Source organism: Schistocerca americana, chromosome 7 (genome assembly GCF_021461395.2).
Source record: "Schistocerca americana isolate TAMUIC-IGC-003095 chromosome 7, iqSchAmer2.1, whole genome shotgun sequence".
NCBI lineage: Eukaryota > Metazoa > Arthropoda > Insecta > Orthoptera > Acrididae > Schistocerca > Schistocerca americana.
In genome coordinates this window covers 370,962,220-370,987,288 of record NC_060125.1, presented here as the reverse complement: position 1 = coordinate 370,987,288, position 25,069 = coordinate 370,962,220, and the positions used below count along the sequence as shown (strand labels likewise).

At 43.0% G+C, this 25,069-nt stretch overlaps 1 protein-coding gene across 1 annotated transcript in view; it reads right to left on the bottom strand.

The window, feature by feature from the left end:
* Positions 1-25,069, bottom strand: part of LOC124621802 (protein groucho) — a 696,988-nt gene that overhangs the window by 440,095 nt on the left and 231,824 nt on the right. The window lies entirely within an intron of this gene.

The following is a 25,069-nucleotide window of genomic DNA, read 5'->3' as shown; positions in this document are numbered from 1 at the left end:
TTTATGTTGTCAACACAGCACTGTGCAAGCTGGTGGTAGGTCCATAATGGTGTGTGATGTGTTTACATGGAATGGACTGGATTCTCCGGTCAAGCTGGAGCGATCACTGACTGGAAATGGTTATGTTCGGCTACTTGAAGACCATTTGCAGTCACTGGACGATGTAATTTATTGGTTGACAACGTTGGTGGTTGGTTTGAAGGACGTTCTGGACAATTCGAGCGAATGATTTGGCCATCCAGATCTCCCGAATGAATGCCATCGAACATTAATTGAGAGGTAAGTTCGTGCACAACATCCTGGGCCGGCAACACTTCCCCATTTATGGACGGCTACACAGGTAGCATGGCTGAATATTTCTGCGTTGGAACCACTACGATTTATTGAGTGCTACGCCGGGCAAAAGAGGGTCCGATACAATATTAGGAGGTTATCTGTCACTTCAGTGTGGACCAAAGAGAGAATGAGTGTCAAGATACTTTTTACCTGATAGTGTAGGTGTGAAAATGTACAGAAGTCGTGGAACAACTCGTGTAATAGGTACCAGTTTTAGGGGCCAGACAAGCGCAGCGGTCGTGACGAGGCCTGTGTGCGCGACCATTAGTGCAGCGTGGCTATGACGGGCGGCCACGCCAGGCCGCGGGCTGCCGCCGTCTCTACCTCGCCTCGGCTCTGGTGGCCTGGCCTGAGGCAGACGCAGAGCTAGAGGCAGAGCGGCCGGATCGATGGCGCGCCGGGCGACACACAGAGACGGAGGAGAGGGGGGGGGGCTTTCCATTTCCGCGTGATTAATGGGATTGCTTGCTCGCCGTCCCCGCACGCGTCTACAGTACCCACTGTCCTCGCCCGCCCCGCCCCTGCCGCCGCCCCCACCCACGCCCCACTCTGCCGCGACACCTACACCACCGCCACAGGCGCGCGCGCTGACTCGCAGGTGTTGGTGTCGGCGCGGCGTCGGCGCTACAAGCAAAGGCGACGTACGAAAAATTCATTCCGTGACGCTGCACTCGGCAAAACCAATTCCTAACGACAGCATGCATCGTAACTAGGATAACATATGACTTTCTTAACCCTTTCACACACGAAACCTTATTTAATTCTTTGTTAATTTTTTGTTTTCATTAGATTATTGGACTTACATTGAGAATGGAAAATGTGAAAAACAAGTGTTACATACAATTCTTTGAACACATACGGGGTAGTTTCAGATGGAGCCACTTTCCATGAAAAATCGTTACTTTAGGTGATAAGGTAAAATGCAGTTCCTTTCTGCAGATAGACATCGGGCTACTTGACAGAGAGCACACATCCATCTGCTTCTGTGATGTCCCTTCTTCGTGCTAAAGAGTACACAGTGCCTTGAGGTGCCATGTATTGGTAGAGGCTCTGCTCCTGTTGTATGTTTTTCAACCGGAAAAACAGTGTCACATTTTTTTGCTAACGGTTCTTTGCGCTCTCTCTCTCATAATACAAGACAACACTGATTTTTCCGTTCGAAAATCGAGATCACTGTCTTCAGCTAACACATCTCCACTTTCACTGTTGCTGTCAATCTGAGTCGGCATCAAAAGAAATCCCTTCCAAAGGCACGCCATAATTTCCTCTTGCTTTATTCCGGAGGGTACATCATATGAAACTGAAAACACAACAACTTCTCACAGCTACTCACGTTGCCCTTGCAGCTGCAGTGCTTTAAAAAGGAACTACCGCAATAATTATGAAAATAAATAAACAAATTTAGTTATTATCACAACTCACAGACTATAAATTTGAACAGGACAGTTTTCTGTAATGCGCAGAACATTCCTTTTTAGCGACAAATTCAGTCACAATTTGAAAACAAAGACAATCATGCACTGCATACTAAAATGGGACCTACGTTTCGTCGTCTAACTGCTGAGATCTGAAACATGAAGTTGTTGAAGCTGCAGCCGCTTCAGGACAGCATCTACTGGAGACGTAAAGGGTAGCTGTAGGTCTACATACTCTACATAAGCTACGAAATGAGAAATCGTAGGTGTATTCAAATGGAACAACATCAACTGGAAAGATTTCTTAAAATATAATATCCATTGTTGTGTGTATAGTGCATACAACCTAACATTCTCAGGTGAGGGAGACACAGCAATCAATCCTAACAGACTCCAATAGTCTTGATCGCAATGTTGTTGATCTTGTTGTTCTGGTATTTAATACGAAGACTGAATTGATGCAGTTCTCCACGCTAACCTATGCTGTGCAGTGGCAGCTCGAGCAAAATTATGCCAATGCACTACAATGACTGGCCTATTGTCTTTTCACTCACAACGGTAGTAACAGTGACTAAATTGACTGTGCAGTATTAATTTGTTCTAGATATACCGAAGTGCTTGAACACATTTAAATTTATAATCAACAGTTAAATACTTCGAAGAATAAAATAAAAGTGTTCGTATCTCCAGAGTCGAACCCGCGTCCACAAATTACCAGTCTACACTGAGGTGACAAAAGTCATGGGATACCTTCTAATACCGTGTTGGGCCCCCTTTTGGCCGGCGCAGTGCAGGACCTCGACGTGGCACGGACTGAACGAGTCGCTGAAAGTTCCCAGTAGAAATACTGAGCCACGCTCTTTCTACAATCGTCCATAACTGCGAAATTTTTGCTCATGCACGAACTGACCTCTCGATCATGTCCCATAAACGTTCTTCAAACCAATCGCGAACAGTCTTGTAAACCATAAAAATTCCATCGTTCTTTAGGAACATGAAGTATATGAATGGCTGCAAATAGTCTCCAGGTAGCGCGACACAACCATTTCTAGTCAATGTCGATTCAGTTGGATATAAGTCCATTCCTTGTAAATACATTCCACGCCACTTTGGAGCCACCACCAGCTTGCACAGGGCCATTCTGACAACTTGGATCCACGGCTTCGTGGAATCTGCGCCACACTCGAACCATAACATCAGCTCTTACCAACTGAAACCGGGACCCGTGTGATCAGGCCATGGTTTTCCAGTCGTCTATGGTCCAACCGAAATGGTCACGAGCCCAGGAGAGGCGAGGCGCTGCAGGCGGTCTCGTGCCGTTAGCAAAGGCACTCTCGTTGGTCGTCTGCTGGCGTAGCCCATTAACGTCAAATTTCTCAGCATTGTTCTAACGCATACACTTGCCGTACGTCCCATATTGATTTATGCCGTTATCTCACGCAGGGCTGCTTGCCTGTTAGCACTGACAACGCTATGCAAAAGCCGCTACTCTCGGCCGTTAAGTGACGGCCGTCGGCTACTGCATTGTCCGTGGTGAGAGATAATGCCTGAAATTTGGTATTCTCGGGACACTCTTGACACTGGATCTCAGAAATTTGAATTCCCTATCGATTTCCGAAATGGAATGTCCCCTGCGTCTAGCTTCAACTACCATTCCGCGTTCAAAGTCTTATTCCCCATCGTGTGGCCCTAATCACGTCGGAAACCTTTCTACATGAAGTACAAATGACAGGTCTGCCGATGCACTGCCCTTGTACACCTTTCGTGCGCGATACTACCGCCTCCGTATGCTTTAGATCACACGCACACAGTGGAGTCATGACAATGTCGCTTTAAAAATACCTTATACTCTACACTTGCACAATACGTTGTACGTAATTTCAAAGAAAAATACTGTTCTCTTGAATTCAGTAATCTCTGGCAAGTGACCAACTTGAGATTAAATACTTCTTTGGAACCTGATATGCCATTCCCAAAATCACTTCGAGATTCCCCTAAATTATTGTCCATTGTTGTTTCTACCTCGCCCAGCATAATTTTGGAAAATATGTTACATGCAACTGATTACACAGAAACTCCTGAGTTGTTGATAACATCTTGTTTATTGCCTTTCTTATGTAGTGGGGTCTATCACGGGAACATTCCACTCTCCTGGGAGTTTTTCTGTTTTTCAAGTTTTCTCTAAGATTAATTTTAGCTCATTTTTTAATTTTTGGTAAAGATCACTTCAAAACTTCTACGGTAATAGAATCTTCTCCACTAGCTTTACAAGGTTTTAAAAAATTCTTTAATTTCTTTGATATTTGGGGGCAAATCTTCTCCTAGATTTTCATGAGTGTTTGAGTATTCGAGCCAATAGATTGGTTCTGAACAATTAAGAAGATGATCAAAATATTCTGCAAGTATTTCAACATTTTCAATGTCATGTAGCCGCGCGGGATTAGCCGAGCGGTCTGAGGCGCTGCAGTCATGGACTGTGCGGCTGATCCCGGCGGAGGTTCGAGTCCTCCCTCGGGCATGGGTGTGTGTGTGTTGGATCTTACGATAATTTAGGTTAAGTAGTGTGTAAGCTTAGGGACTGATGACCTTAGCAGTTAAGTCCCAAAAGATTTCACACACATTTAAACATTTGAATGTCATGTAAACCAAATTGTGAGCCTTGTGCCACATCCATCTATTGTTAGGTTTACATCTGAAGTACATGTACCTACCTATTTAAATCTGAAATGTGTGTGTGAATTCCTTACGGACCAAACTGCTGAGGCCATCGGTCCCTAGACTTACACACTACTTAAACTAACTTATGCTAAGAACAACACACACACCCATGCCCGAGGGAGGACTCGAACCTCCGGCGAGAGGGACTGCGCGTTTTAAATCTCACTTTCTCCTCCAAAGGTCTACTGGAAAAGGGTCTCTTTAGGGTATCATCTACAGAAAACACCCTCATGCTAAAGATCTTCATATACTCGCTTGTTTTACAACCTTGTAGTCTAGCCTTTTGACTTATAAGGCCTATAATTGGAACTAAATCGAATCTGTTAACTTCGCATATATAAACTGAACTGTTTATTTTTAAATTTTACAATTAATAGTTTAACAATTATAAAGAATCCGCCTGGACTGCAATTGAGGCGGATTCTTTATAATCATTAAATTATTCACGATTGCTGACGCGCTGCAATGTTAAAAGTTCTCAATAGTTTAACATTTCGAGCAATAAAATAAAATGGAAAAAATGTTGGTATCGGTGGCAATCGATCCCTGCTCTGTAAATTACCGCTCTGTGCTTTATACACTCGCTCGAAGTACCGTCACGACAACGGTTCTTTATAAAGTCCTTACATAATATGGTTGCACAATACGCTACAAGCCATTTTAAACAAGAATACTGAGCTAGTGCTGTGAGCAACGTAGCACTCACGTGCCGGAAGGGATGACGTCACATTACAGCATGCGCAGTTGAAAACAGAACCGTGTTGCTTCTCTAAGCACGGCTTACCATGATTTAGACGGTCATCACAGGTTTCTAATTATCGCGGAGACAGCGTTACAGAAACATGTTTTCGTACGTTTTATTTGCATGCCAGCACGCATTCGAAGAGAAATGGCGTAAGTTTCATGTTAGCCCGTGATAACCGCCTGTTACTTATCCCGTGAAGCCTCTTCATCTCCGAATAACTGCAGCAACTCACATCCATTTGAACCTTCTTTACTGTACTCGTCTCTCTCTCTCTCTCTCTCTCTCTCTCTCTCTGTGTGTGTGTGCGATATTTACCCCCCCCCCCCCTCCCCCACGTCCCTCCAACATTAAATTTACCATTCCTTGATGTCTCGTAATGTGCCCTACCAACCGATCTCTTCTTTTAGTCAAGTTACGCCATAAATTTCTTTTCTCCCCAATTCTATTCAGTACTTCGTCATTAGTTACGCGATCTATCCATCTAATCTTCATCATTCTTCTGTAGCAGCTCACATCAAAAGTTTCTAGTTTCTTCTTATCTACACGTTTTACGTCCCTGTTTCCTTTCCGTACAACGCTAAAATCCGGCCAAGTGCTTTCAGAATGCACTTCTTAATACCTGAATTTATGTTACATGTTAACAAATTTCTCTTCTTCACAAATACTTATCTTGCCACTGCCAGTCTGCATTTTATGTCCTCTCTGCTTCAGCCATCATCATCATCATTTTACTGTCCAAATAGCGAAACTCATCTCCTTCAATGCCTAGTTTCCTCATTTCCTCATCTAATTCCCTCACCAATTGCTGATTTAATTCGATTACATTTGATTGTCTTTGTATTGTTCTGCTGATATTCATCTTATGCCCTTCTTCCAAGACACTGTTTATTCCGTTCAAACTGCACTTCAAAAGTTGCTTGCTCAAATGTTTCAAATGGCTCTGAGCACTATGGGACTTAACATCGGTGGTCATCAGTCCCCTAGAACTCAGAACTACTTAAACCTAACTAACCTAAGGACATCACACATATCCATGCCCGAGGCAGTCGCGTGGTTCTGGACTGAAGCGCCTAGAACCTCGGCCACCGCGGCCGGCCAAAAGTTGCTTGCTGTCTCTGGCAGAATTACAGTGTAGTAGACAAACCTCGAAGTTCTTGTTCCTTCTCCTTGAAGTTTAATTCCGTCTCCAAAATTTTCCTTGAATTTGTTTACTAATTGCTCAATGTTTTGTTCACTAATTGCTCAATGTACAGATTGAATAACATCGGGAATAGACTACAACTCGTCTCACTTCCTTCTCAACACCAGTGTCCCATTCTTGCCCTTCAGGTCTTTTAACTGCTGTCTGGTTTCTGCACAAATTGAATATAATATTTCGCTCCCAGAATTCTACCACGGCTACCTTCAGAATTCCTCGTAATACAATTCAAAAATAACCAGATGGTTTCGATTTAGTTAACTACTAGGTACAAACAGAACTACCTTTCGTATTAGATAAAAACCTCTAAAAGATATTTGAAGGGCGGAAATTCAGAAGTTCTAAGTTCCAGATTTCATATTTATCAGGAGAATCAAAATTCAAATCGAAAAATTTAGAAAGGTATTCTCATTCTCCAGAATTAGATTGCACATCTCACCACTGCAAAGAGTAATGAGGCAACTTATAAAACACATTATTTATTAAAGATTTTCGACGTGTGATACCAGGAAACTGACTGGTTGCAAGTGCCAATAAGAAAAATTTGTTTCAAGTCCCACTGGTACTGAGACACTAAGCTTTACTTGTGATAATAAAAGTGGAGAAATACAGCAGTAATATGTTGACTAGTGGAAGTGTAGTCATGAAAAATCACTTCATATTTATTTTAAATTTTTTAGAGGGGAATAACATCATTAAATTCACGAAGAAATCATGCAGTATAGTCTTCTGTTCCCTAAATACTTCCATTGCTGGGATCAGATGTTGCAAAGTTTCCTGCGTAGCTCCCTATGCTATTGAGAAATAAACTGATGATCACGGCTGACAAACAAGGATGGAAAAACGAATGCGAGTCCAGTGTGCTACCCACTGCGCCTCCTGGTGTTACGGGTCACCAACTTTCAACTGGGTATTGATGATGGTGAAACATGGATGGTCTTTTAGATGAAATACGGCATAACATAGTCTCACGGTCTTTCCTCTTTTGAACTGACATTTTTCCACTTTCTGTTCCAGTGTATGAATTTTTGTATAAGGGAGGATCAAAAAGTTTCCGTCTGAGGGCGTTGCTGTAGCGTATACGAAACGCAGCGTGACTCAGATGAGGGCATATAAACATCGACATATAGGCAAGGGACTAGTGCGGCATTCGTGCGTTTCCGGTGTTAACTATTTCGACGCTATTTCCAGACGTTTCCAAACAGGACGAATGTGTTGTTATTCTTTTCTTGGCTGCTGAAAGACAAACACCGATGGTCATCCATCGGAGAACGAAGAATGTGTATGGGCAATTAAGTCGAAACGTCCGGGAAAATTGCGATAAGGGGTGCTGACGGTTTATGACAATGTATGTCGCGTAATCGCAATTGTCTTAACGCGAAACGTGCCCAACTTAAGTGGGAGACACTCCAGCATCCGAGCTACAGTCCTGATCTCTCCCCATGCGATTGTCACGCCTTCGGTCCTTTAGAAAATGGTTGAATAGTCTACGATTCTTCTGCACGAATATGCGCAGTAGGCAGTTACGGACTTTATGCAGCAGAGCACGGCGTTTCACCAAATTGATATCTTCAGCCTGGTGCGTTGTCTTGCAGACAAAAACAATGACGCATGGCACTTGGAAGTCCAGAGACAAGCACTACTTGGCACACAGACTACGCACCATCTGGTAATGAATGCTGGAAACGTTTACACCGTGATTTGGCACTTGGAACAAGTCTCAAGACATGCAACAGAGAAGCGAGAAACAATAACACAGAGAACACGTTTTGTGAAAAACTATTGCTGCCAACGTTTGGCATTTCTACTTTTTTGTTAAAAAGCGTAGAGTTTGAAAAAAAAAATAGTAACTACAGTAAACAATGTACCAACCTTTCTCTATAATTGGTACTTAAGACAGTGCTAATACTACAGGTACTTCACTATGAATAACTTATCAAAATATTTTGACAAGCTACCCAGAGGAACGATTTTCTGGTGTTAACACAATCTGATAAGCAATGTTTTACTGTATTTAATGTATCAATATTTTACATAACTATATGCTTTTAAATCTCTTTTTTTCATACTTAAACTGGAAGACAAATTTTGGTTTGTTCCATATATTGAAGAAATTGGTTATCATTTAGGTGCTATTGGATTGTACTGCGATCGAAACTGTTAAAATGTGCAGTATTAGTCGTTGTGTTGTTCTGATAACAAACCGAGGCAAGGGGTGTAGCAATGTGAAACAATACTCCCAAAGAAACAACATTTTAGTAAAAGAGTTTATGTTTTTACATGCACTTTGAAAAATTTTCAACACGAAAAATCGGTTAACACGAAACAATACTGCGGTACTGACAAACTAGTGCGTAATTTCATTCTTTTTTCTTTTAAAACGAAACAAAAACCGATTAATCCGGAAAGTGCAGGCGCAGGCGCCCAGCTGTATTGGTTTATTATATTGTCAGACCTACAAACTAACAGTGGTCGCTACTGCTTGCTACGTTGCTGCTCCTCTTTTGGGTACTGTCATGGTCCAACCACTTCAATCAGTTTTTGAACTCGGTAACGGTTGTGCCGCACTACTTTGATTTTATGTCAAATTCGCCACACGTTTTTTGTCTTTAAATAGAGATACCGCTATTTTTTACGTGGCGGAGAAATCGAGATGAAACCAAGCCGCCATTTCGCTCAATTGTAGATGGAGCTGCTTAAGGCCGTTGGTGAAAAACTGACTTCGAAAGCGGAAATCCTTAAAAATTTTGGCATTGCTAACTCTGAACAGCCAACGATACTTGTGACAGAGAGCAAACTAAGACAATAAGTGAGCGTCGTATGTTCAAGCCAGAGAGAAAACGTAAAAAAACTGCTGAACTGATGTAGAGAATGTGTTTCTGGTTTGGTTCAACCGAGCTATGTCTCAGACTGCTCCCGATAAAGGACTTTTATTATTGGAATGAGCATTACTGGAATGAGCTGATGAACTTGCAAAACAAGTGGTTACTGAAGTTTCTACAAATGCAGACTGGACAAACTTTTCAAGAGAAGGAACGGCGTGGCGTTATAATTTGTTGGCGCTGATGCTAACAATGTTCGTTGCCTTCAATGCTCGAGCAATATGAAGCGAAATATATCTTCGACAACGAAACCGGCTTATTTGAACATCGATCACCGAAAAAAACTTTATCGTATATCAGTCGCATACGGACGCGCCGGGCACAGACCAGACGGGACCTCCATCGTGGTTCCCCTTAGCCCTGGTTGCTGCGGAGGTGAAGTAGGTGTGCTGTTCCACGTCTTCTTTGTTGTGTGGAGTTTCTTCACGCTCCTTTTGTGTTAGCATGTTGCCCTTCCACGTTGTTTTGTCTTCTCTTTGCCAGAACTGCCGACAAGGTGTCTTCATTTCTCTCCACCACTGACCGTGGGGGGAGGGGAGAGGGGGGGGGGGGGGGCAACTGCAGTGGCAGCTGAGAACTGCGCAGTCTTCGCAGGTGCCTGTGCAGTTTTCGTAGATGCTCAGCAATATTTCTGTGGGCACGCACACGTGTCAATAAATATGGAAAACGAGAAACGCCGACGCGCACGAACGAACCATTTCGTTTGATGTACCGACACTGCGCGCAACGTATTCGTTGTTGAGCAGAGCTGCGCTGTTTCACCTCCACACCTATGCGCCGCTTTGCGCTCAACATTTTTGGCCTCGCTGGAGTGTTTCAGACTAGTTAACAAGTAAATCAATTCTCCGAATAAGAGTAAAAGCCGTAATTTCTAATGTGATCAAGTAGGTGAAGGAAAATATTTAATCTTTCCCGAACAGGTTATACACTATTCCAGACAAGGTGTAAACCGTTGAAGTTTATATATTTCAGTATTATCTCTAATTCTTTGTGTTGCAGACTTTTAAATAAACAAAGTGCTCTGATTTCTCTGTTTTTATGCATAACTACCAACATATTTTAGAAGAAAAAGATGCTGTAATTGGGCAGGTGTAATGATTTTCCTTTGCAGAAGTTAAACCACAGTTAATTTTCAGATACTTAAGTACGCTTATGCCTTAGAGAGAGAGAGAGAGCCTACGTGGAATACAATTAACGTCACATTTAAAAAAACTGTTCACAACCTGGCTACTATTAATCACAATTACTTTTAATGTCACTATGTAGCAAAATTACAGAGAAATAACAGCCTTCAACTCGATCCTCCCTGATGTCACTGTTAACTTTACTATCAGTATTTGCTTCATCATTGTCCGTACTTTCGTCACTCTCCTTCCTCCCAAAATACGTTGTCGTCAAATACTAAAAATGGCTCTGAGCACTATGGACTTAACTTCTGAGGTCATCAGTCCCCTAGAACTTAGAACTACTTAAACCTATCTAACCTAAGGACATCACACACATCCACGCCCGAGGCAGGATTCGAACCTGCGACCGTAGCGGTCGCGCGGTTCCAAACTGTAGCGCCTAGAACCCCGGCCGGCGTCAAATACTATCCTGGACATTAGACAACCAGCACTTACTGAACGCTTTGAATCTGGTGATACTGCGTGACATGAGAGAATTCATATACACATAATGTTGACTGATGGGGTTTTAATCTTGGAAGATGAAGTGGCTGCATGATTCCCTTCGACAAGCAAATGAAAATAGAGTTTCCGTAAGCAAACTTTAAATGGTTTGTTTGCGACAAGAAGTACCTGCACTTTTAGCGATGTACATCTACGAATAACGACTAAATCTGTTTTTACTGCAGCAACCTAAGGAACGAACACTACAGTTTGATGTAAAAAATTGTAGTGACCTACATAAATTTTTCGTGACCGAATTTTGGAGAAAAATTGCGGCATATATTTAGGAAAATACTGTATAACATTAGTGGCAAAGTCAAGCAGGTACCATTTCTCATTAACTAAATCGATGAATGTAATTATAACCAGGTCCTTTCAAGTTGGCCCGCATCTCGTGGTCGTGCGGTAGCGTTCTCGCTTCCCACGCCCGGGTTCCCGGGTTCGATTCCCGGCGGGGTCAGGGATTTTCTCTGCCTTGTGATGGCTGGGTGTTGTGTGCTGTCCTTAGGTTAGTTAGGTTTAAGTAGTCCTAAGTTCTAGGGGACTGATGACCATTGATGTTAAGTCCCATAGTGCTCAGAGCCATTTGAACCATTTGAACCTTTCAAGTTGAAGAACTGGAAAACGCATGCTGAACTAATAAAAGGACAGAATCGTATAATACGGGAAAAAATTCTAATTGAGGACCCATGCATAGGCAGTCATGAGTGGCCTTTTCAATTGCCCTGGAAAGTGTTGGGATCTAAGATCCCACTCAAGCTTGGTGGCAGAATGAATCGAAAAACAAAATTCGCTAATCGAAACCGTTTAGCACACGTATGTAATAGAAACACATCTTCAAGCTTTTCTAAGTGGTATAAAGAAAGATTCTTTAGCGCTAACTGCTTTTCATTACAAAAGACGGCGAAGTTGTGAATTGGTAACTGTTAAAATAGACATTCGGGTGCGGCTGCGGTCGCAAAGGCACGGCGAATGCAGTAGCGAGAGGCCAGTTGTGAGTGTCAATAATAATTACTGCCGAGTGCACGTTGGTCCGGAGCCCAGATCGGAGCTGTCACGTAAAACATGCACGAACGATGGCGCCAGGCGGAGAGCGCTGGACCTGTGCCGCCGCCGCGGCGCCATCGTCGCTCTGCGATTCCCCGCAGCCCGGGGATTCCCAGACAGCTGCCGCTCGCCAAGACAAACCGGCTCAGCTTTCGAGACGGCCGCGCTACCTGCGGCCAGCCGCCTCGCCTACATTATTCAGCGCCCTGACGTGGTGCACGCGTTCCTGCTCCTACACGCGCCTCGCCATTTGCCGCTTCGATTAAGAGTACCAGCAGCCAACAGCTCACGCTAATAGGAATCGGACACTTATCGACGGTGACTAAGTGAGCCGTGCAGCACGCCTGGCCGCAGACCTTGGCGCCGCCACCTGGCTGACAACAGGCGACACTTATTCGCAACCCGATCTAGTCACTCCTTTACTAACAATGGCCATGCAAGAGAAACAATCCGTATAGATCGAAATAGCTATTGCTCTTACTTGCGACTTCAATTAGGGAAAGTACCAGCTAGGAACATCTCATTAAATAAATTCTTTAGTCTAATTGTAACCAGATCCTTTCAAGTGGTGAAAGGTTTCTCGCTCCTTCCTAAAAACAGTACCCAATAAGCATACTAAGCGTTTGTAGTTATTGGTCATCTGTTCGACTGCTGATTCGACGTCGCTCTCCTCGTTGGTCTAGCGTGTGGAAGTCTTCTCATCTATGTACAACTACCGCATTGAACCTATCTACTGTATTCTGATTCAAACCTTGCTCCCAGTACAATTTTTACCACCGCATTCACTTTCTCTCTCTCTCTCTCTCTCTCTCTCTCTCTCTCTCCCTCACACACACACACACACACACACACACACACACACACACACACACACACACACACACACACACACACACATTCTTCTCTTCATTACCAAATCAACTATTAATCGATGTTGCAAGACTGTCCCATCAAGTTGCATGACTGTCTCATCAACTTATTCTTTTATTTTACTCAATCTGTGTTAACGTTTCTTTCTTTCCTCTATTCGATTCAGTGCCTCTTCATTAGTTATGCGATTTAGCCCTCGAAGGTTCAACATTCTTCTGTAGCATTCTTTTTTTGTATGAACTATTTACTGTACACGTTCCATTTCGTACAAGACTGCACTCCAGATAAATATCCTTAGAAAATACTTCCTAACTCTTAAATGAAACTGTATTAGTCTCGACCGCATTGTACACGTAGTTTGGATGATTCCTGTCTACAAGAAGTAGCAGATCTTCAGTCCACACTTTGATCTACAGATGCGCGTCATCAGGCCGCATTCTCAAAATCCACGCCTTTCTGTTTTTTAAAACTATCTACCCAATAATTGCTAGCTGAGAAACTACAATCGTAGATTTTTTGGGGGAGTCATTTGCTTTTCTTTTCCAGAATGCTTCATCTATGCTCTCAGCTTTATCAAGGATTTCGCTCATTCATTTCAAGAGATAATTCTTTGCGTAACGAAATTCAACATCTCAATTTCAGTTAACATTTCCACGTTCCTAGAAACAAAGAGATGTTATAATAACTTTGTCTTCCCTGCAAATACACATTCAACGTATTCAACTTTTCACAAATAAAACACAAACACCCTAGTTTAACGAAATAATACGTTTCCACAAAATATTTGACATATCACTTTTTTTTCTTCAATGAAGTTGTACTCTTCTTTCCGTAAATGGTACATACGTAACGATACATAGCCACAAGAATACCATTCTTACAGTAGTATAATGAAAGTCAATTGATTTTTATCTACATCTAAACTCTGCAAGCCTCTCTGAAGTGCAGCACAGATGGTACTTTCCACTGTACCACGTATAAGGAATTGGCGAGATTTTGAATGATTAAATGCCGCTGTGATCGCTGTAGTTAATCTAACCTTGTCTTCTCGTTCCCTTCGGAGCGTTACGTACGGGGATTGTAGTATATTCCAAGATTCTTCAATTAATGGGGAGTGTAGTATATTCAAAAATTCCTCAGTTAATGGGGTTTGTAGTATATTCCAAGATTCCTCATTTAATACTGTCTTCCGAAATTTAGTGCCCGAGTCTCTGTGCAACCATTAATAACAGTACAATTCGCAGACCAAAACGAAAGAAAGCAAATCCTGTAGATATTTGGCGTTACTATCAAGTCAGTTTCTTCGGCATCTTACAACAAAGCCCTTAAGTGCGAGGCCGCAAGTTTAGTCTTTCGTAAGGTTGTGTTGTGTTAACAATCACGACAGGAAAAGCATTTAGCTGCTAATGACTCATTATGTGCATCAAGAGGGAGACAGAAAATGGGTGGTCCGGGAGGTGCAGAGGTCAACCTTCTATGGGATGTATGTACTACACTTCACAAAATCGACATCGTCGACCATCAAGAAATGTTCAAAATAAACAATTAACTTGCCATGAACAACGAATGAGAACTCACATGCCACAGTGATCACAAAGCTTCGCACCAGCAAGATCGAGGGCGAACATCTCGGGAGTTAATCATCTAGGTATCCACTCTTAGAGAATGCTTATAAAGGGCTATGAAAAATTCATGCACTCGGACTTCGCAGCGCGATTCCTCGCATACTGGCAATAAAAAAAATGTTTGTCACAAAATTTCGTCCTGCGCATATTTAGGGCAGTGAATGGGCTTTAAAGACTGGCACTCTGGCAACAATGTAATCACATGTACAATAGAAAGAGCAGTGCCGTGCTGTTGGTGCAGAGGATAGCGTTTTGGGATAGCGTGCAGGAGCTCGAGGGTTCGAGTCTGGGTCGAGGCTTATTTGTTTTTATTTGCTAAACGTAGTCCGCGTGGTACGATATCTGGCGTCTTAATCGTCATATAACGATTACAGTGGGTCTTCTACAAAACACTTGCGATTACATACTATGAACACAGAAATGGAGATACAATCGTTTTCATTGGTCATCTTTCAAAAAGAAGGCGTGGGCGTTAATAGTTTCGCGCCACTGCATCTATTAGATTTCAGATCTGTTTTCTGTGTACCCTCCCCCATCAAAATTACTTGCAAAGCAAGTTGCTAGCCCTACTGGTGACGTAAGGCCCTAACAAAATGTAATGGACCTGAACTTGGCAAGAACAATATGTGGCATTAATCTATAGGACCATTGGAGGAGGGTACACACAAAACAAGTTTGGAATCTACTACATGCAGTGGTGTAAAATAACTCACGTTCACGACATGCAAAAGGTTTCTTTCAAAGCTGACTGGTGAAAACGACTGTATTTCCACTTCTGTGTTCGTAGTACGTGATTGCGAATGTTTTGCAGAAGACCCACTGTAATCTCTGTAAGATGATTAAGACTCCAGGTACCGTACCACGCAGACTGCTTTTAGAAAATAAGACAAATAAGCCTCTACCCAAAATCGAACCCTCGACCTCCTGCATGCTAACCCAAAACGCTATGTACTGCACCAACTGAACAGCACTAGCGTTATATCCTGACAGATGTAGTTACCGAACACGTGATTACAGTGTTGCCAGATTTCCAATCTTTAACGTCCATTTACTGCCCGAAATATGTGAAGGACGAAATTTTGTGACAAACATTTTTGAATTGCCATATGTGAGGAATCCCGCTGCGAAGTCAGAGTGCGTGAATTTTTCTTCACCCTGTAGAATAACACTGGTGTACCGGGGTGACGAGAACTGATGGAATGTGATGGTATTGAACCGAATGCGAAACAGTCTGTCGTGGAGCTTCTCGTGTAACTGGCTATCTTTCAATCCGTAACTGCAGGCAGTGTGATATGTTTTATGGGCACGGAAAAAATGAACATGAAGAGGCCGAATTTGTCCACTGATTCCAGGTGGTATGAACTGTAACGTCACATGCTTTTCAGGAGGGGCAGCTTGCTCTAAAGGAGTATTATTTTCATATGCATACTAGGAATGCACCAAAAGCAAGTTATTTTGATCAGCTAGCCTACTGGCCAAAAGCAGTCCTCATGCCATAGCCGTAGTTCTCTTACGTCCGCTTTCGCACTCTTGCTTGCTATGACTAAATATTCCCTATCGCCCCTGCAAGATCACGCACAAAAGAAATAATCGTAGGGGGCAGAGCATCAACTTCTCGCAGCAAAATAAATAACTTTCCAGCCAATTTACCACTCAGATTAACAGTCGGCATAATTGTATATGAAAGCGTTAAGGCATTGATGTTAATTGATCTTGATACAACTCTCTTGGTACCTCTAATTTCCAGGGTTCCTTTCATATGCATCGCAATGGTTAGTACACTGGATTCGCATTCGGGAGGACGATGGTTCAAACCCATGTCCGGGCATCCTGGTTTAGGTTTTCCATGATGTCCCTAAATCACTTTAGGCAACTGCCGGGATGGTTCCACCGAAAGGGAACACGCGATTTCCTTCCCCATCCTTACCTAATCTGATGGGACCGATGACCTCGCTGCGCCTAGAGCGTCTTGTCACGGTCCGCGCGGCTCCCCCCCATCAGGGTTCGAGTCCTCCCTCGGGCATGGGTGTGCGTGTCGTCCTTAGCATAAATTAGTTTAAGTTAGATTAAATAGTGTGTAACCTTAGGGACCGATGACCTCAGCAGTTTGGTCCTATAAGACCTTTCCACAAATTTCCAATTGCCTAGAATAAATCGGCCAACCAACCTTTGCCGGAGTGGCCGAGCGGTTCTAGACGCTAGAGTCTGGAACCGCGCGACCGCTACGGCCGCAGGTTCGAATCCTGCCTTGGGCATGGATGTGTGTGATGTCCTTAGGTTAGTTAGGTTTAAGTAGTTCTAAGTCTAGGGGACTGATGACCTCAGAAGTTAAGTCCCATAGTGCTCAGAGCCATTTGAATCAACGTTTCATATGCACCACCTCTTCAAATCCAGATTGGTCGGAGTTGAAAAAAAAAAATTCCTTACTGAACGATGGGATACATTTGTTTATCTCATCTACAAATTTTCGGGCCGATTCCGCGGTTTGCTGCGCATTGCCAAGTTGACACTTTGAAATTTCGTTATCTTGTGTCTGCCAATTCTGTAGCACTGTTTGAAGTTATGCAACCATTGAAACCATTGTAATGTATTTCCCCTGCAAGTTGATGTAACAGTGCTGCAAGGCATACGGTCTCACGCTCCATAGTGGCACGGCCACTGGAAGGGCTGATCTCTTGGGCCGACGACCAGTACGTTGTATTCCGCTGGCATCCGCACATCGGCTACCCGCGATGGTACTAAGAGCATAGGGACTGGACCACTGGCGTCGCGTGCTCATATCGGTTGAGAGCAGATTCAGTCTTAGTAAATATGCTGGACGTATCGTCATATGGGAGAGGTGAGACCACCTAATACACACAGGGAACTCGTCAAACATGATAGTTCTAGTCATATAGGTGTTACGGTATGGAGTGGCATAATGTTGCATGAGCGTAATGACATCCAAATCTTTTAACGCACGAGACTCACCGGTCTTTCCAGGGACTCATTCGGCTCCGACTTAATTTTTATGGATGGTAATGGGCGACCACATCGAACTGCGCAAATGGAGGAGCTCTTGGAAAGTGAGGATATTTGGCGAACGGACTGGCCTGACCGCTCCGCCGCCTTCAATTACATCGAGCACGTGTGGGATGCACGAGGGAGACGTACTGCACCAACGTCCATCCAGCAGTTGTTAGCTGGAGGGCGAATGAAACTCCCCACCACAAAAATTTCTTAACAATCTTGTGGCCAGCGTAGGAGCACATTGCATAGCATGCTTGGGCGGGTGTCCTTGGTGATCACAGGCCCTATTAAGAAACATATCCTGCATTTTGCAATGTCCAGGGAACTACTATAAATCATGATGTTGTTGTTGTGGTCTTCAGTCCTGAGACTGGTTTGATGCAGCTCTCCATGCTACTCTATCCTGTGCAAGCTTCTTCATCTCCCAGTACCTACTGCAACCTACATCCTTCTGTATCTGCTTAGTGTATTCATCTCTTGGTCTCCCCCTACGATTTTTACCCTCCACGCTGCCCTCCAATACTAAATTGGTGATCCCTTGATGCCTCAGAACATGTCCTACCAACCGATCCCTTCTACTGGTCAAGTTGTGCCACAAACTTCTCTTCTCACCAATCCTATTCAATACTTCCTCATTAGTTATGTGATCTACCCATCTAATCTTCAGCATTCTTCTGTAGCACCACATTTCGAAAGCTTCTATTCTCTTCTTGTCCAAACTATTTACCGTCCATATTTCACTTCCACACATGGCTACACTCCATACAAATACTTTCAGAAATGACTTCCTGACACTTAAATCTATACTCGAAGTTAACAAATTCCTCTTCTTCAGAAACGCTTTCCTTGCTATTGCCAGCCTACATTTTATATCCTCTCTACTTCGACCATCATCAGTTATTTTGCTCCCCAAATAGCAAAACTCCTTCACTATTTTAAGTGTCTTATTTCCTAATCTAATATTCTCAACATCACCCGACTTAATTCGACTACATTCCATTATACTCGTTTTGCTTTTGTTGATGTTCATCTTATATCCTCCCTTCAAGACACTGTCCATTTCGTTCAACTGCTCTTCCAAGTCCTTTGCTGTCTCTGACAGAATTACAATGTCATCGGCGAACCTCAAAGTTTTTATTTCTTCTCCATGGATTTTAATACCTACTCCGAATTTTTCTTTTGTTTCCTTTACTGCTTGCTCAATATACAGATTGAATAACACCGGGGAGAGGCTACAACCCTGTCTTACTCCTTTCCCAACCACTGCTTCCCTTTCATGTCCCTCGACTCTTATAACTGCCATCTGGTTTCTGTACAAATTGTAAATAGCCTTTCGCTCCCTGTATTTTACCCCTGCCACCTTTAGAATTTGAAAGAGAGTATTCCAATCAACACTGTCAAAAGCTTTCTCTAAGTCTACAAATGCTAGAAACGTAGGTTTGCCTTTCCTTAATCTTTCTTCTAAGATAAGTCGTAAGGTCAGTATTGCCTCACGTGTTCCAGTATTTCTACGGAATCCAAACTGATCTTCCCCGAGGTCGGCTTCTACTAGTTTTTCCATTCGTCTCTAAAGAATTCGTGTTAGTATTTTGCAGCTGTGGCTTATTAAACTGATTGTTCGGTAATTTTCACATCTGTCAACACCTGCTTTCTTTGGGATTGGTATTATTATATTCTTCTTGAAGTCTGAGGGTACTTCGCCTGTTTCATACATCTTGCTCACCAGATGGTAGAGTTTTGTCAGGACTGGCTCTCCCAAGACTGTCAGTAGTTCTAATGGAATGTTGTCTACATCTACATCTACATCTACATCTACATTGATACTCCGCAAGCCACCCAACGGTGTGTGGCGGAGGGCACTTTACATGCCACTGTCATTACCTCCCTTTCCTGTTCCAGTCGCGTATGGTTCGCGGGAAGAACGACTGTCTGAAAGCCTCCGTGCGCGCTCTAATCTCTCTAATTTTACATTCGTGATCTCCTCGGGAGGTATAAGTAGGGGGAAGCAATATATTCGATACCTCATCCAGAAACGCACCCTCTCGAAACCTGGCGAGCAAGCTACACCGCGATGCAGAGCGCCTCTCTTGCAGAGTCTGCCACTTGAGTTTATTAGACATCTCCGTAACGCTATCACGGTTACCAAATAACCCTGTGACGAAACGCGCCGCTCTTCTTTGGATCTTCTCTATCTCCTCCGTCAGACCGATCTGGTACGGATCCCACACTGATGAGCAATACTTAAGTATAGGTCGAACGAGTGTTTTGTAAGCCACCTCCTTTGTTGATGGACTACATTTTCTACGCACTCTCCCAATGAATCTCAACCTGGTACCCGCCTTACCAACAATTAATTTTATATGATCATTCCACTTCAAATCGTTCCGCACGCATACTCCCAGATATTTTACTCCCGGGGCCTTGTTTCGACGCAGGTCTTTCAGTGCTCTGTCAAACTCTTCACGCAGTATCTTATCTCCCATTTCATCTTCATCTACATCCTCTTCCATTTCCATAATATTGTCCTCAAGTACATCGCCCTTGTATAGGCGCTCTATATACTCCTTCCACCTTTCTGCCTTCCCTTCTTTGCTTAGAACTGGGTTGCCATCTGAGCTCTTGATATTCATACAAGTGGTTCTCTTCTCTCCAAAGGTCTCTTTAATTTTCCTGTAGGCAGTATTTATCTTACCCCTTGTGAAATAAGCCTCTACATCCTTACATTTGTCCTCTAGCCATCCCTGCTTAGCCATTTTGCACTTTCCGTCGATCTCGTTTTTGAGACGTTTGTATTCCTTTTTGCCTGCTTCATTTACTGAATTTTTATATTTTCTCCTTTCATCAATTAAATTCAATATTTCTTCTGTTACCCAAGTTTCTACTAGCCCTCGTCTTTTTACCTACTTGATCCTCTGCTGCCTTCACTATTTCATCCCTCAAAGCTACCCATTCTTCTTCTAATGTATTTCTTTCCCCCGTTCCTGTCAATTGTTCCCTTACGCTCTCCCTGAAACTCATGATGACAGTGTAATTATTAACTTAGAATAAAAGCGTCCTTCCTGTTCGTCTCATTGCGTATTTCTTTCAATTACCTTCTGTTATATACTGGACCAGTTATTTCTATGTATGGTCTAAGTTTCATCTAGCTGTATTAGTTGGCAGTAGCACACTATGCGGAAGTTACTTTCGCCCTTAAGTTCTGCACACCAGTGTGCTTTCAATCTATAAGGACTGTTTCGTAAGGATTCCACATACCTGAGCAGTGTTTCGTGATATGTCTCACGAAAACTTTCCTTTATAGAATGATTGCACGTTTCTAGTATCTTATCCTAGTATTCTACCACCAAACTGAAGTCTGCCCCATAAATAACCTACGACTGAGCCCATGTGGTGAATCCACTTCATATCCTTACAAAATGTTACAGTCAAATATGAGTTCTCTGACTGCAAGTATGACTCACTGATGTTTTAGTCATAGGATACTACTTTTGTGCTCTTTGTTAAGTGCACAGTTCTATGTTTCAATACATTTAAAGCCAGCTGCCAACCTTTGGACCACACTGAAATGTTACACGACCTGACTGAATACAGGTGCAGCTTTTCAACAATAATACCTCATTACAGAGTGTAGAGAAAAATATCTACAGCACGATAAGGGATTTCGAATCGAGCAAAATATTCCGGAAAACCACATGTCGGGAAAACACCGTTGTGGAGCTACGGCCATAACCGCACCAGGCAAATGCCGGGCTGGTGTTCTTTGAAAGGGCACGGCCGATCTCCTTCTCCATCCTTGACACAATCCGAGCTTGTGACCAGGCTCTAATGACTCCATGTCGACGGAACGTTAAACCCAGTCTTAAAAAAAAAAAAGTTTCCTTTTGCAGCTTGTTGTAGTATATCACAGCTTGATAAATAACTGATTTTTTTTTCGCTGCTGCCAATGATTATTATGATACTTCGAAGTTAAGGAAAAGAGAATACATGTCGTGGAAAGTTAGCTGTAAAAAATATAGTCACTGGCCAGTTTACGTTTGGTGCATTTTGGATCATACAATGTGTACTTTGCCGCTTGCCGCTTCTCCTTACTGACGCCGACAAGTAGCCGATTTTGCAAGATTATTCAATTTCACGAACGGAGTAACTGCTCGGTGGGCTAATAAAAGTTGCGTCAAGTTACACGTGAAGATATTCGTAGCAATGTGCAGTTAGCGACAGCCAAGAATAATAACAATTCGTTACGTACCCAATGAAAATTGTTTGAAGTTGTTCATATGTGCGGCACAACTTGCGAGTAAGTGGTGTGCCCAAACCTACTAATCGCAGCCCGTAATCAGCACTATGCTTTGCCCGGCATTAAGTTTCTAGAAGCTACCAGTACAACGCATCTACCTAACTAAAGAAATTTAGAGGAACATATGCTGACGTTTGACTAAATATATTACTTTATGCTTTCAAATGGGTCATTAAATCATTAGTTTTATGATAAAATTTCGTTCACAGATTATTTTACAAATTATTTCGCCTTAAGACTAACCAGATAGGAGCATTAACGTATTCTCATCATAGAAACTATTTCAGTTACTACTGTTTGTCAAAAAACGATCGGTGTTGCTTTCTCTCTTAAATAACATAAATTGTGCTTCTGTATTTAGCGGGTGAAGCCCCTAACATTTGAAATTAAGTTATTCTGGCGTAATGGCGGCTGATGGCCGCTAACCAACACTGCTTTAACGACAGAGCCTTGTAAAGCTAGAAAATTTCTTGTTATCCACAGGAGGGAAGTTATTTATTTTTATTTAGCGTATGGCAAGTACAAATCACGTATGAAAAATCTAAAAGTACATAACACACAAAACAGTTACAATATCACAAACAAACATCTAGGTTAGAAATATAATTGATTGCACTGTTAGTCGCATCCATGAAGTCCCTTGTTGGCCCAGGGTAGGCCCTCAGAGGGCATTCTACCACGATTGTCTGCCTGTCAGCGCCGCAGTCGCACTGTGGTGATAGCCGGCCGAAGTGGCCGTGCGGTTAAAGGCGCTGCAGTCTGGAACCGCAAGACCGCTACGGTCGCAGGTTCGAATCCTGCCTCGGGCATGGTTGTTTGTGATGTCCTTAGGTTAGTTAGGTTTAACTAGTTCTAAGTTCTAGGGGACTAATGACCTCAGCAGTTGAGTCCCTTAGTGCTCAGAGCCATTCGAAGCACTGTGGTGATGGCACTATGCTCCATTTGTACACGGAGTCCGCACAACGGCCGTGGCTCGTCCTGATCCTGTTAAGGGTAGACCAGATTTTGCGGGGCAAATCAAAGCCCCGAGGTCTGTTAGATGTTCCCAATAAGGTGTTAACCTGAGGCGGTGTGTTTTCCTCCCATTCTTCTCTCCAGCGGTCCTCAAGAATAAAAGCGTTCTTTACCAGATCTTTGGCACTTGCGAGAGGGGGGTGTCTGGATTTCAATCTATTTTGCTCAATTCCATTACTCAGGGTGTGGATAGGAAGATCTGGGCTATTTTGGATTTTTCGACACTCCCTGACAAGTGCGTGTTCTCTGCGCAAATGTGGCGGCGGGATATGGCTCAATACAGGCAGCCATTGGACAGGAGTTGACCTGATCGTTCCAGAGATAATCCTCATCGTTTTGTTCAAGACTGCATCCACCAGGAGGGAAGTGAAGGTGAAGGAAACCATGACAACTTGAAATTAACGGTTCATATATTATTCGAACACAATTGCATGATACGTAAAGCTTCAACAAGACGATAATTCCATCGTTTAATCGGATACGCTAGTACAGAGATGCTCTCTCTCTGGAGCGCAGCAGCCGAATCAGAATGAACAAAAGTTATCACGTAAAAGATAAGATTTATAATAATCTGACATTACTTTCAACCTTATGTGATACTACTGTGATTTTAACACGCCATTTTTTAGCACAACACTTTACGTTGTATTTTCATTCAATATCTGTCGAATTATCAGGGGGCGGCACAATTGCTGTGCACCAAATGTAGCTGACATATCGAAATTTCTTTTAAGAGCTGTACCTCTTCCCAGTCTCGAGTAAATACTTGACACATCTGGAAGTTGTTCGCGACGAGGCAGGCAGTGGAGTGCCACTTTTTGTTGCTGTAGAATCTGAGAGGTCCCCACTGATAACCGTCGTGTCGCGCAAACGTTTTTGCAACTTGTCGTTGCGCACATTACATCGCCTCAATGGGAACCGCACCTTACAATAATAGTTCATCGCATACTGTCTGTACCGAGCGGGGTGGCGCAGTGGTTAGACACTGGACTCGCATTCGGGAGGACGACGGTTCAATCGCGCGTCCGGCCATCCTGATTTAGGTTTTCCGTGATTTCCCTAAATCACTCCAGGCAAATGCCGGGGATGGTTCCTCTGAAAGGGCACGGGCCGACTTCCTTCCCAACCCTTCCCTAATCCGATGAGACCGATGACCACGCTGTCTGGTCTCCTTCCCCAAACCAACCAACCAACCAACCATACTGTCTGTCCATGAGCAAAAATTAAAACCTGCGACCATTCAAAATGGTTCAAATGGCTCTGAGCACTATGGGACTTAACTGCTGTGGTCATCAGTCCCCTAGAACTTAGAACTACTTAAACCTAACCAACCTAAGGACATCACACACATCCATGCCCGAAGCAGGATTCGAACCTGCGACCGTAGAGCGGTCGCGCGGTTCCAGACTGTAGCGCCTAGAACCGCTCGGCCACTCCGGCCGGCTGCGGACCATTCAATTTAATCATTAATAAGATTGCACCTTATAGTATCATAAGGCGACCACGTTACTGCAATGCTGTTTCTGCAATACAATTTATTACCTTAATAAATTAATGGCATTACGACATTTTTGGGTGACTGATTTAATAGTGAAGCTTTACTCAGTGGGCGTCACAGAAAATAGAAATTTAAACTTTGCCTCTCTTTGACTGTTGGACTAACTTAAATAGCAGGCGTTCTTTATCGCAACAAGTATTAGGTATGGTGACTAAAATGCACACAGTTCCACGCACTCGTAGCTGATTGGCCGTCATTATGGCCCCAGTTTTGTAATGCTCCAACATATTAACTGAAACACGGAATTCTTTTCTCTCCTAAGCGACATCAGGTAAGCAACAATCATTTTTTTAACGTATAATAGTAAGTGTTTACCGATGCATTAAAGAAATGCCTATCTACATGTTACAAGGCGAGAGCAGGAGTTCGTGACGCAGCCGATGGTCAGCGCACAATGTGAAGACCGTCCAGGCACATTATTATATTAAAATAAACTTAATTTGCAAATAAAATATTTTCGTTTCCTTAACAGTTCTTGAACAGTTTATATTAAATCTGTGTTATCTAGATATGTAAAACTAATGCAGGCACAGACTACGGTAGTTTTCGTAGCAGTCTTGGTCAGTTTTTTAAATTCGCAATTTTTATTTACCCACCAACTTCCTGGAAAGTATTTCGAGATTAAATGAGTCTGATAATTTGTTTTGTCTACAGAAGAGAAAAGCAACGCCCAAATTACATTAATACT